General features: G+C 39.5%; 1 protein-coding gene across 2 annotated transcripts in view; it reads right to left on the bottom strand.

Moving 5' to 3' along the window:
* Positions 1-2,007: 2,007 nt before the first annotated feature.
* The window catches only part of LOC143282682 (uncharacterized), a 27,477-nt gene continuing 17,473 nt past the window's right edge, over positions 2,008-12,011 (bottom strand). For both annotated transcript variants that reach the window (XM_076588355.1, XM_076588356.1), the window contains exon 4: positions 2,008-12,011. This exon is cut by the window's right edge and continues 5,992 nt beyond it. The gene's annotated coding sequence lies outside the window, so the exon portion shown is untranslated.

Below are 12,011 nucleotides of genomic sequence, written 5' to 3'. Positions count from 1 at the left end.
GACTGGTAGACCAAAGAGTCTAGATTTTGGTGTGTGTAGTTTTTTTTGTTGGTTTGTTTGTTTTGTTTCTAGTCAGAGTATCATCAAACCCATTTTGAGACGACCTCAGACAGCTGTTTTTGCATTTTGAAACTTGTTTTTTGTCTGTATGGTTTGTTTTTTTATAGCTTAAACATTTTTTTTTATCCTATTGAACTAGGTAAAAAAAAAAATATATATATATATATATGCCTGTGGTTAGTATTTAGCAAATTTTTACAGGAGATCAGCTTCTATTTCTGTACCTCAGTCTGAAGAAGCTGTACTTCAATGAAAATTTGCGAAATTATAATCACAAGTTTTAGAGACATATATAGACAGCTGGTTTTTTGTTGTTGGTCTTTTGGGTTTGTTTTTTTTCCATTATCTTCATATCCTTTGAGATACATACAGCTTTATTTATGTTATTGCAGAATGACACAAATGCAACAATAATGAAAAGTCAAAAATGCTGTCAGGAACTTTTTTCCTTCTACTTTTTATAATCTTGCCATTCTTAGTTTAGAAAATTATTCTTTTTGGGGGGTGGGGTGTGCGTGTGGAAGGGGGGGGGGGGGGGAGGAGTTGTTGCGGTCTCTTCCTCCCCACCCATTCTGAAGCTGCCTGTGACTGTCATATTCCTTTACATCTCCGTGATCACTATAGATCTGGCACAGAACTGCTAGAGGAGTTGGTATCAGTTTATGTGGTTTTATTTAGACTAATAAAGCTGTTGTTGTATCTGTTGCAAGGTGATTAATAATTGCTGATCTGTGTAGTGCACGTATTGTTTATCACTGTAATGCTAATAATGTATGATAGATTTTTATTTGAATTAATCATGTCACAAATTATGTCTCTGTCACATTCCATGGAAAAGTATGACCATCTCACTATGAGAAATGTGTGTTTTTACTATATTAATAATTATGAGGGAGAATGGGCTGTACATACTTTGTAATTATTTATACGACAAGTTTTTTTGTGTCCATATATATTTTACTTGGGAAAGGTTACACATCGAATCTCATCACTGTCAAAGTTGACAAAGAATTTTTTATCATTGCCGTTTGAATCCCTGTCGGCAGACATCATTCAGGAATTAACGCAAAGTAGTGTGAAACATATCTTGTTTACCTGTCACATTTTGTACTTACTCAAATACGGTATGTGGTGTGAGGATATGTATTTATTTCATCACTATTTGATATTGTGTACTGCTAAATAAAAAGCAATTAGGGACTAAGCATTTGGCGTTGATTGTTTGGATTGAAAGGAATGGAAGAGATTTAGGACAGGGTTGTTTTTTTTTCTTTTCCCGTTTGCCATTTGTTTCCCATTGATGCGTCTGCACACATTGTTGGACAAGCGCAAGACAAGTGGTTATAGCACTGGACTTTCAGTCTGAGGTCCTGGGTTTGAATCCTCATTGCAATGTCTTGTGGGTGAAGAGTGGAGATTATTCTCATCTCTTTGGTCAATGTATGTGCTATTGCCTGAATCCCTTCCAGTGTATAATTATGCGTATAGAAGATCAAATATGCACATTTAAGATCCAATAATCATGTTCAGTGGGTTATTGATTCATGATATAGCATGCATGCCTCCCCCATAAGGAGGAGTCTGACTGCCTACGCCAGTGTATAATTATGCACATAGAAGATCAAATATGCACATTTAAGATCCAATAATCATGTTCAGTGGGTTATTGATTCAAGATGATATAGCATGCATGCCTCCCCCATAAGGAGGAGTCTTGACTGCCTACGTGGTGGGGGTAAAAACAGACATACACACAAAACTCCATTTATGCAAACAAGAGAACAGGAAAGTTGCAGCTTATAAACACGGGAGATGTACATTTTCAAATGGAGGTTCCTTTCGTCAGTGTGTGTGTGGAAGTGGGGCATGGTGAATGAAGGGGTAACAATCATCTTTCTCTCTCTCTCTCTCTCATACAGTACTGGACACAAAACATGACCACTGGCAGCCAGATGAATACAGAATTATTTTATTTTCTGCAGACAAGCGTTCCACGTTTGGTACAAAAATCTTACCACAATATACAGCAAAACATCAAGAACCAATGTTCTGGAAACATTTTCCATACATCTCTGATACAAAGTTTGTATTTTTTTTAATGTATCTCTTTTCTTTTTCTTTTCTTTTTTTTTTTTAAAGCAATTGATGAAATACTGCTTGTTGCAGAATGTTTTCAAATGCTAAAAAGAAAAGACAAAAAAAAGTATTGTGTGAACTTAAATGACCACAGACATACAACATTGATGCACCATTTTCTCTGTGGATTTTGTAAAATGAAATGAATTAATTAATTAATATAGGATTGCACTTGATCCACACAATCTGTGAACAGGTTGTACATACACAAGTTCTGTTCATTGGTCAAGACATAAGTTTGCAAGCATTGGTTGACACACCACTGTACAGAATTCACACACACACACACACACACACACACACACTTGTCACTGATGTTGATCAGCACACAGTAATTATACTGATTACACTTGCACATTCAAGTTACCCACTATTCCTACTCTTCTCTTCCAAGAAGGGAAAAATGGCTACCTGTAACAATTCCTACACTACCTACACAGCCCTCCACAACTGGATCTGACCCAGTTCATGCATGGATGGAGAAAGGTTAGGGGGGAGCGGAGGGAAGGCAGGAGACCAAATCAAAATGAAAGTAGTTATGGCGAACTGATATCCTATGCTGAAACCATAATGTACCTTCTGAAGCAAGAAATTGTATAGAAAATACTGTTTACTCAAAAATGTGGATTCTGATACACAAATTGTAGAGACAGCATTGAAAATTGGATCAATGGACAGGTGGAATTCTTCTTTGATGTAAATAATTCAATTAAGAAAAACCAAGGTGTTGCAGAAAAAACTAGCATCACACGAAAAGGAGAATTTGGATGCTACCAATGTTTCAGACATCAACTTTGCCTGGGAAAATCTTCTGGGTGTAATGGCAGAGTGGTCAGAGCACTGGAATTTTGTTGGGTGGGTGAGTGAGGTCAGTGGTTTAAATTCTGGCAGGTGTGGAGCATGAAAGCTGGCTGCTGAGAGCACTGAACTTTCAATCTGAGGGTCCTGGGTTTGAATCACTGCTGTTCCTGATGGGTTCAGGGTGGAGATTTTTCTGATCTCCAGGTTAACAATTGTGCAGATCTGCTAATGCCTGAATCCCCTGCATGCATATACACATGCAGAACATCAAATATACATGTTAAAGATCTCTGTATTCCATTTCAGTGTTTGGTGGATTATGCAAACACGACCACACCCTGCATGCATACCCCAAAAAACAGTATGACTGCTTAAATGGCAGTGTTTACACATGTAAAAGCCAACTTGTATCTACATATATAAAAGTGAATGTAGCAGTTGCAGCCCATAAGCAGGACAAAACAACAACAAAAGAAAACAATTCTTGTAGCTCAGAAGAAGATTGTGTTTTAGGATTGCAGTCCACTTCAGACAGCCAGAGATCCCCCACAAACCCATATGCATCCCAGCCCTCAGAACGCTAGACAGAGTTCCCACCCTAATAAACACCCAGGACTCACCCCATCCATCAAACAACCTTCACCAAATCATGACCACAGCCCCCAACAACTTCACCTCACTAGGACTTTTTGACAAAAGGTTACAATACTCAACTCGTCCAGCCAGCACTCCTAGTTCAACAAAATGTCTGATATGTGGACCGGCAGACACAGCCCTGCTTTCTTGCATCAGTGGTCTCTTAAAACATCTTCAATGTGTGTGTAGGTGTGGGCATGTTTGTGTGTGTATGTGTGAGTGTGTGTGTGTGTGCATGTGTGTGTGATGAAAAAAAGAAAATACTTTTTTTTTACTCTCCTTAAATATACAGAGCAATGCACACACAGATATAGGAATCAATCATCCACACACCTATCCAATGCTTGACCATTCCAGACTTCTCCCCCTCCCCACCCACCCCTCATCATCATTGTTATCATTATAACTCTTGTTGCTCAATCACAGTCACCTTCCATTTAATATTGAATCAAGGAAAAATTTCTCTCCACTATCTATTGCAGATTAAAAAAACAACAAAAAACAATACCCACAGTGGTGCCAGCCAAACTTGTAGACTATCAATCTAAATCTTTCCAAACTGGATAAGCAAATACTTTAAAGCCTAGGTAACATTCCTTAATATTACACAAAAAACCCAACAACAAAAAGTGACAGGCATAGTTAAAAATTCAGGATCTCATGGCAACACCGTTGTTAAATGGCATGGATTTCTTGTGATGAGGACGGAAACATTTCAGGTTCAATGTAACGTATCGGCATCACAGGTTGTCGACTCCTGTCAAGAATGGCTGGCCTCCGGGTCGCTTGTTTGTCCCTGCCCTCACTAAAGGGAAACCGTGGCCCACTGGTAATGTGCCAGACTAGGAAGCTAGTGCTCATGGGATCAAGTCCCAGAATTGTTACTGCCCCCTCACCCACTCTGCAAGACTTTGAGAGGTGGTCTGGGTGTTTGGTCGTTCAGATCAGATGATAAACCAAGGTCCTGTGTACTGCAGCATGCACACAGTATATGTTCAAGTACCCATGGCAGCAAAACGATTGTCACTGGCAAAATTCTGTAGAAGATTCCATTTTGATGGAATTACAAATCCAGAAAAAAAAAGGTGGTGCTGCACTGTGGCAACATGCTTTCCCCTGGGACAGCAGCCTCAATTTCACACCGAGAAACCAGTTGTGACAAAGAATAATACAATACAAATTCCTTTTTCTTTTTTTTTCTTTTTCTTTTTTTAAATGTGGATGAACTCTGCAACAGCCATCTCATACAAGCGGAACCTGGACTACCTTGACATCAACACTGTGAACTGCACCTTATGAATGTGCAAGCCTCAAGTTTCATGCTCTTCACTTCTGTCTCTGTGGTCTGGCTTCTATCACTTTACAGAGCCTGCAACGTGATGCTTCAGCAAAATCACAATCAATCAAGGAAAAAAACAACACCAACAAGCAAATAGCTGCAGTGCTTGTCAGACCACAACATGATCACACACGTGTGCAATAATGACTCTTATTTTTCATTACCCCCAAAAGTCAAGAAAAGGTTTAAGGTACCCTAATCCTTAATGGCTATTAGGGCAGTGATTTCTTATCCACTATGTCTTATCCACTGTGTGTCTAGGGCGTGGCACAGGAAGGCACGGCCCAATCCTCTCCTTCCTTCCCCCAACCAAAGTCAGGTATGCGTGGAGTGATGGCCTAGAGGTAACGCGCCCGCCTAGGAAGCGAGAGAATCTGAGCACGCTGGTTCGAATCACGTCTCAGCCGCGATATTTTCTCCCCCTCCACTAGACCTTGAGTGGTGGTCTGGACGCTAGTCATTCGGATGAGACAATAAACTGAGGTCCCGTGTGCAGCATGCACTTAGCACACGTAAAAGAACCCACGGCAATAAAATGGTTGTTCCTGGCAAAATTCTGTAGAAAAATCCACTTCGATAGGAAAAACAAAATGAAACTGCACGCAGGAAAAAAAAAAAAATGGGTGGCGCTGTAGTATAGTGATGCACTCGCCCTGGGGAGAGCAGCCCGAATTTCACACAGAGAATTCTGTTGTGATAAAAAGAAATACAAATACAAATACAAATACACCTGGGTCAAGTGAGGAAAATCCGAGCAAACTGCCTTTCCTAAAGGACTCAAAATCATGCTGGAATGGTGCCTCAAACCCTATCACTGAAGAATCTATTGACTTAAAACGTAGATTTATATTGAGAAAATAAAAATAAATCAACAACATAAGTTTTTACCAGTAACAACAACTTTTCTGTGTAGGCATATACATTCTACTCACAGTCTCAACTAAACAAAGTCCCTCATACTGTGTCATCATTGTAAAATAACACATACAACCCAATCATTACAGTTGGCTGGTTGATTTGATCTTACAGTGCTGAGGTAGCACCATTATCCGTCAGCTATATGGAAACAAAACCCAAAGGAAACACAAGTACAAAAATAACACAAAAAATAACTCTTTTAAAAATGTATTTTAAAAATCACGCCAGAATAAACACCATCATGTAATTAACAATGTAGTTTGTCCACTTGACTTTCTCATTGATGCCTGACAACCCAATATGCACTAAATTGCTGGGTCTGTTTCTTTGTATCAGTCTCATATCCACTTAAAAAAAACAAAAACAAAAAACCCACACACACACCTGCACCTGAACAAAGGAAGTAGACATCACCCACTGTGGTGAAGTGGTTAGTGTTGCGGACTGAAGACTGGAAGGATGTAGGTTCAATCCCCATCAGAGGTGGTGGGTTTTTGTGTGTGTGTTTTTGTGTGTGTGTGTTTTTTTGTTGTTGCTGTTTTTTTTTCTCTTGCTGAATCCTACCCAGAGCTGAGTGTGCTGTGGACTCAAAGGGGAAGACTGAGACTGCATGTTAAAGGGCCATCCACTTACTCAAATTTACTAACCAACACTGCAGGTGTCCGTATCTCTCAGCCTGGTTGAAGCCAGGATACAACGTGAGAGTACAGCCCTGTCAAGTAGCCCCAAAACCTAAATGGACCCCAACAGCAGCATCTTCATCACCCCAAAACATAGCCAACAAAACACAAAATAACATTCAAAATTCTGGGACACGAAAAAAAAGTAAGTAGACAGCAAAATACTAACAGTACCACAGACTCACAGCCAGTAACAATAATTTCAAGCATAACTGGGAACACCCTCGAACTGTTCTTCCACATTGGGAAACAAATCTTTCAGCACAAAACAAAAACAGCTTTCTTCTGCCTGTACATATGTATTCTCTCCTTCTTCACTTCCAAACAAAGTTTTAATCACACAACAGCATCGTCATCAATCTGAAGGACCAAAACCTCTCGCTTTTTCTGTGTTTTTGTTTTTTGTATCAATCAAGTGTACAAAAGTGAGAAATCTCTACACCTGGCACTTCTGCCATAACAATGATCATACAAATGTAGGAATGTACAAAACATGCAGAAAAAAGACACTCAAAAAAGTCTGTTCTCAGAATCGTGATTAGTAAGAAATGTTCTCCACACACACACACAAAAAGACAATGTTCTTTTCAAATGTTGAAAAAGATAGTTAAAATGTCACAAAATGTAGTGGAGAATGACCCCGCTTCACAAAACATTCCACAACAAACCATCGGCCCTTATTCCATCCAAAACAGACCATCGGAGCGACAAACAAGCAGAAATTGAGTGATAATTCTGATGCCAATGGTCATGTATGATTCACTGTAAACATCCACACACTGACCCAACACAACTACTTTTCTTCACAGTATATTTCCTTCAAAATAATAGCACTTATAACTTCATAATTCACATCATTTTTTTTTTCTTTTTCTTGCACACTTACAAGTACTCACCATTCATTTACTTCAGAATTGTGTATAACGGGGTTTGCTACAGATGACAAAGGCATATTCTGGGAGATTCAAGGAAGCAGACTGGCTAAGATGCTGATCTGACAATACCATGTACATGAATGTCTGGGTTTGAATCCTGCACTCACCCTTTCTCCCAAGTTTGACTGGAAAAACAAACTGTGCATCTAGTTATTCGGACGAGATGATAAAACAAGGTCCCGTGTGCAGCACGCACTTGGCGCACTGATAAAGAACCTATGGCAGTAAAAGAGTTGTCTGGCTAAATTTTGTAAAAGAAATCTACTCTGATAAGTATACAAATGCATGCACTCGAGAACTGACAAGCTTGTTGGGTTAAGCTGCTGTCAGGCTTCTGCCTAGCATATATGGTATAGCATTTATGGGTTTGCCCAAACATAGTGACGCCTCCTTTAGAAACTGAAAGGCCTAGTCTGCCCTGGCATTGAAGCCATGACATTGTTTTTCTCTGCTAGTCATAAACAATGTGGACCACCTGACTAGGAAGCCAGACTCCACAGGTTCAAGTCCTACACAAACCAAGATTTCCACTCTACTACAGCTTGAGTGGTGTTCTGGGTGCAAGTCTTTCGGATGACACGAAAAACTGATCACTTACACAAGACTTTTTTGGAATTAAGATGGCACAGGTAAGAGAGCATGGAATGACACTCATGCACAACTATGACAATACATGCTGTTGCAAGCTTTCTTACTTGTTGGACTGACCACCAGAGTCAATTCAGTTACACAAGGGGTTGAACTAATAAAGTATTGTTCAATGTGCTCAGGATTAACTCTTCACATTAATCCTTTGAATTTTACATATCAGCTTCCTTTATTTTTTCTTCCATTTTTTTTTTTAACTACCATTTCTTATCTCAACTTGAAACAAAAAAATGAAAGAAAAATAACAGACCGCTCAACAAACAGAAACAGTATGTGTATGGTGAGTCAATGTGTGCATGTGTGCAGGCACAAACAAGATCCATGGTTAGCCAGAAGTTTAATGTTCCTTTATGAAAATGTGGTTCTTGTTCCTGATCAACAGGTGTCTCTCAAATATTCTGGGCCCTGCCCACTGTATTTTTCACTCACACATATATAGTGTCAGCAATAATTTCTCAGCTTTTTTATCCATCATTATCAAGGTGAAAGAAGAAACACACACACACACACACACACACACACACACACACACACACGCATAGTAATAACTGTGACTGAATAAATTTTGGTTCAAACTTCGTTCTCAAACAGGCTTCACTCTCAGTGATGGCAAATATGAAAAAAAAAAAAAAAAAAAAAAAAAAAGATGTCAGAAGATAATAATAAACGCCATGATACAACTTCACCCTTCTGGATCAATGCGTCCACCAAAAGTATCTTCCAATGATTCATGTCTTTGACTTTGAGAACAAACGTCGCTGAGATGGGTCACGGTTAAAAAAAAGACCGTGGACAAAAGAGATACATAAAGGCCACATTCTGAACGTAGACTCAACAACTGTGCTACAGAATCCTATTTCCCAGACACCCACAGCACAGATTTAAGGTAAAATTCCACAGACCTGAAGAAAAAAAAATGCATGCGAACTGCAGAAAGTTTACCAAAATTTTGGGCAGATCCCTCCTCTGCTGAGGCGCTGTTTGATGTGATTCCTCTGTACCTGGTCCAGTAGCTACTTGAGCACACTGTTCCCTTGTTAGGCACATGCAGGCTATTTCTTGAGGAGCTCTGTCAAAACCAAGCTCCTTGATCAGGTTCAGCATCGTAAGCACCAAGCTGATGCCTGAGCTTGAAATTATTGTTCAAGTCCAAATTGCATGCATCCGCGTTGCTTCACATCTCTTCTTCCATGGCAACAGGGCTGCATTCATACCAAATTCTCTCATTTTCAACACATATTGCTTGCTTTAATTGTACTGGCATCATGATTTCAGTCAAAATTTGCAGGTAAATTTCGTGCCTGGATGAACAACTTTTTTTTGCAAATTTTGCATGAATTCTCCACATATGGATTTCACATCATTTTTCTCAGATCCATGGAATTTCACACTTAGCTGCTGACAAACAAGTGAACAGCAAGTCAAACAAAAAGCAGTCAACTAACTTGATAGCCCTATCAGGTTCACAGACAATCAGAATGGCCCACAGCGATGAAGCTTTGGCATGACCTGTTGACGTTAAGACACCATGCGTTTGCAACTCCTGGGTTCTGTGACAAAATGCTGTGCATCACCGGAGAAAAGAATGAAAACAATAGTACAATCACAAAACAAGTGCTCAGTTGCCTTCACTATTTACAAAATGCAGCGTTGTTATGATCATCCCTGCCGAGAATAGGACAAAAAAAAAAAAAAAAAAAAAAAAAAAAACAACTTCAGTGTTGAATTGTATTTCCTTTTCACTGAATGAAAGCAATGTCTGAGTCATTTCTGTTTGAAACAAAAAACACTCTGCACTCCTTGCCTTCCCGCCCCCCCAAAATAAATCATTAGGACTGATGCTATCATACTGCAAACTGTCACAGTCAACAATCTTATGGACAATCAAACAAACAAGCAAAAAAAACAACAACAAAAAATGACAAAGGTAATTTACCAAAGAGCTTCACAGTACTGACTATGAATTATGTTTATGGCTAGGGGTGAGGGTGAAATCTAGGGTTATCTTGGATTCCCTCATTTTCAATCCAAGCATGGCATTTTCCACAGTATATGGTGACATAACTGATAGCTGATAACCGTGTTTCATCAGCATACTGATGTTGGTTGTCATGTGGAAGAAGGGACAAGAAGACATGACATTCTGTGGATTCCAGTATCATACCCTCTCTGCCTTCTGCTTTGCTACGCTCTGTGCAACAGCAAAGAAGAACAGAGGGGAAGAGTGGGGGAAAGAGAAGATTCAGTGACAGTATTCACCCCCGAAAGCGGAGTATGGCTGCCTATATGGCGGGGTCAAAACAGTCATACACGTGAAAGCCCACTCGTGTGCACACGAGTGAACGCGGGAGTTGCAGCCCACGAACGCAGAAGAAGTGACAGCATTCAAAACTTCCTGAGGACTGTACAAATCTCAGGGACTCTATACATCATGGAGGAAATTCACGGTGGTTTGTTTCATAAATAAAGGGAATTTTTTTTTAACAACAAACTTCAGCCTTTTATGTGTGGACAGTGCTCCGCTAGGCACAGCGATTGAAACAGAGGTACGGAACATTAATTCAGTATAAAACATCACTTCATCACACAACCAAAAGGAAGAAGAAAACAGAAACAAAATAAGAGTTACATGTTTTAGATTTTGTTTTGATGCGGCTTATTCAGTGATGTTGTTGAAAACTGAAGACTGCAAAGTATACTTCACGTTCCCCCCCAATTTTTTTTTCCATATACTAATACATTTGGTGGATACTGGCAGATGTATGGCTGCATTGGTAGATAAATGGATTCTCTTCATTGTTTCAAAAAAACAAACAACACTGGTCAATAAAACAAATGGGACTTCTTTTTTCTCAGTCTGCCAAATGACGGCCCAAAACAAGGGAGGCATGTATGGTTGTCAAATGGATTGTTGAAAAATAGTTGTAAAAGAAATATATTCTCATGCATGCATGCACAAACACATACATGCACACACACACACACACACACACACACACACACACACACACACATAAGCACAAATATTCACTCACTCTCACACAAACACACACTCACACAAATTTATTAAGCACATGCTGAAGATAACAACTTACAAAGCCTCTAAAGCTGACTGACAGCTTAATACGGAACTGCACTGCTTCATACTGTACCATCATGCTCTGAGACCAAAGAAAAAAGACACACACAAAAAAGAAAGGACATTAAGTCTCACAATACAATCCCACTAAATCAAAAAAAAAAAAACAAAAAAAAGAAAAGCTTTGTCAAACCTCAAAGTGAGTGATTTTTCTGCCAATTCGTAATAATATGAAATTCTGCTCCGAGAATAGATATAATATAGAAAAATACACATATAGTTAAGCTTCAACACACATTTTTTTCTGCCAACTGGTATTAGTATTATTACCAAAATCTGCTCACAGAAAACTTCTTGACACTATTTGTTCCCTTTTGATTGGTTCCTCATTTCAGTTTGTTAAGACACTTCAACGAATCAGTGTTTATATTGTGTTATGTATGTTGCTGACCTTGTCCATTTGTCCTGAGTGTGGATTCTGGCTGTAGTATATACTTACAAACACTTAGAATATAATCTGTGTCTTTTTCTAAAAGCGCTCCCATGGAGGCCAAAAGAAGTGCTTCAAAGACACTCTGAAAGCTTCTCTGAAGGCCTTCAACATCAGCCATGACACATGGGAGCTGAATGCAATGGACAGACCAAAGTGGCATTCAGCTGTCCACAAAGGCGCCAAATCCTGTGAGGCCAACAGAATCGCTGCAGCAGAGCAACGCAGACAGGCCAGGAAAAGCAGTGCCAGCAAGTCCCCAACAGCCGCCACCATCCCCTGTCCACAC

This window comes from Babylonia areolata, chromosome 6, assembly GCF_041734735.1.
Source record: "Babylonia areolata isolate BAREFJ2019XMU chromosome 6, ASM4173473v1, whole genome shotgun sequence".
Taxonomy (NCBI): Eukaryota; Metazoa; Mollusca; class Gastropoda; order Neogastropoda; family Buccinidae; genus Babylonia; species Babylonia areolata.
The sequence above is the reverse complement of the archived record's forward strand: the minus strand, read 5'-3'. Positions and strand labels throughout refer to the sequence as shown.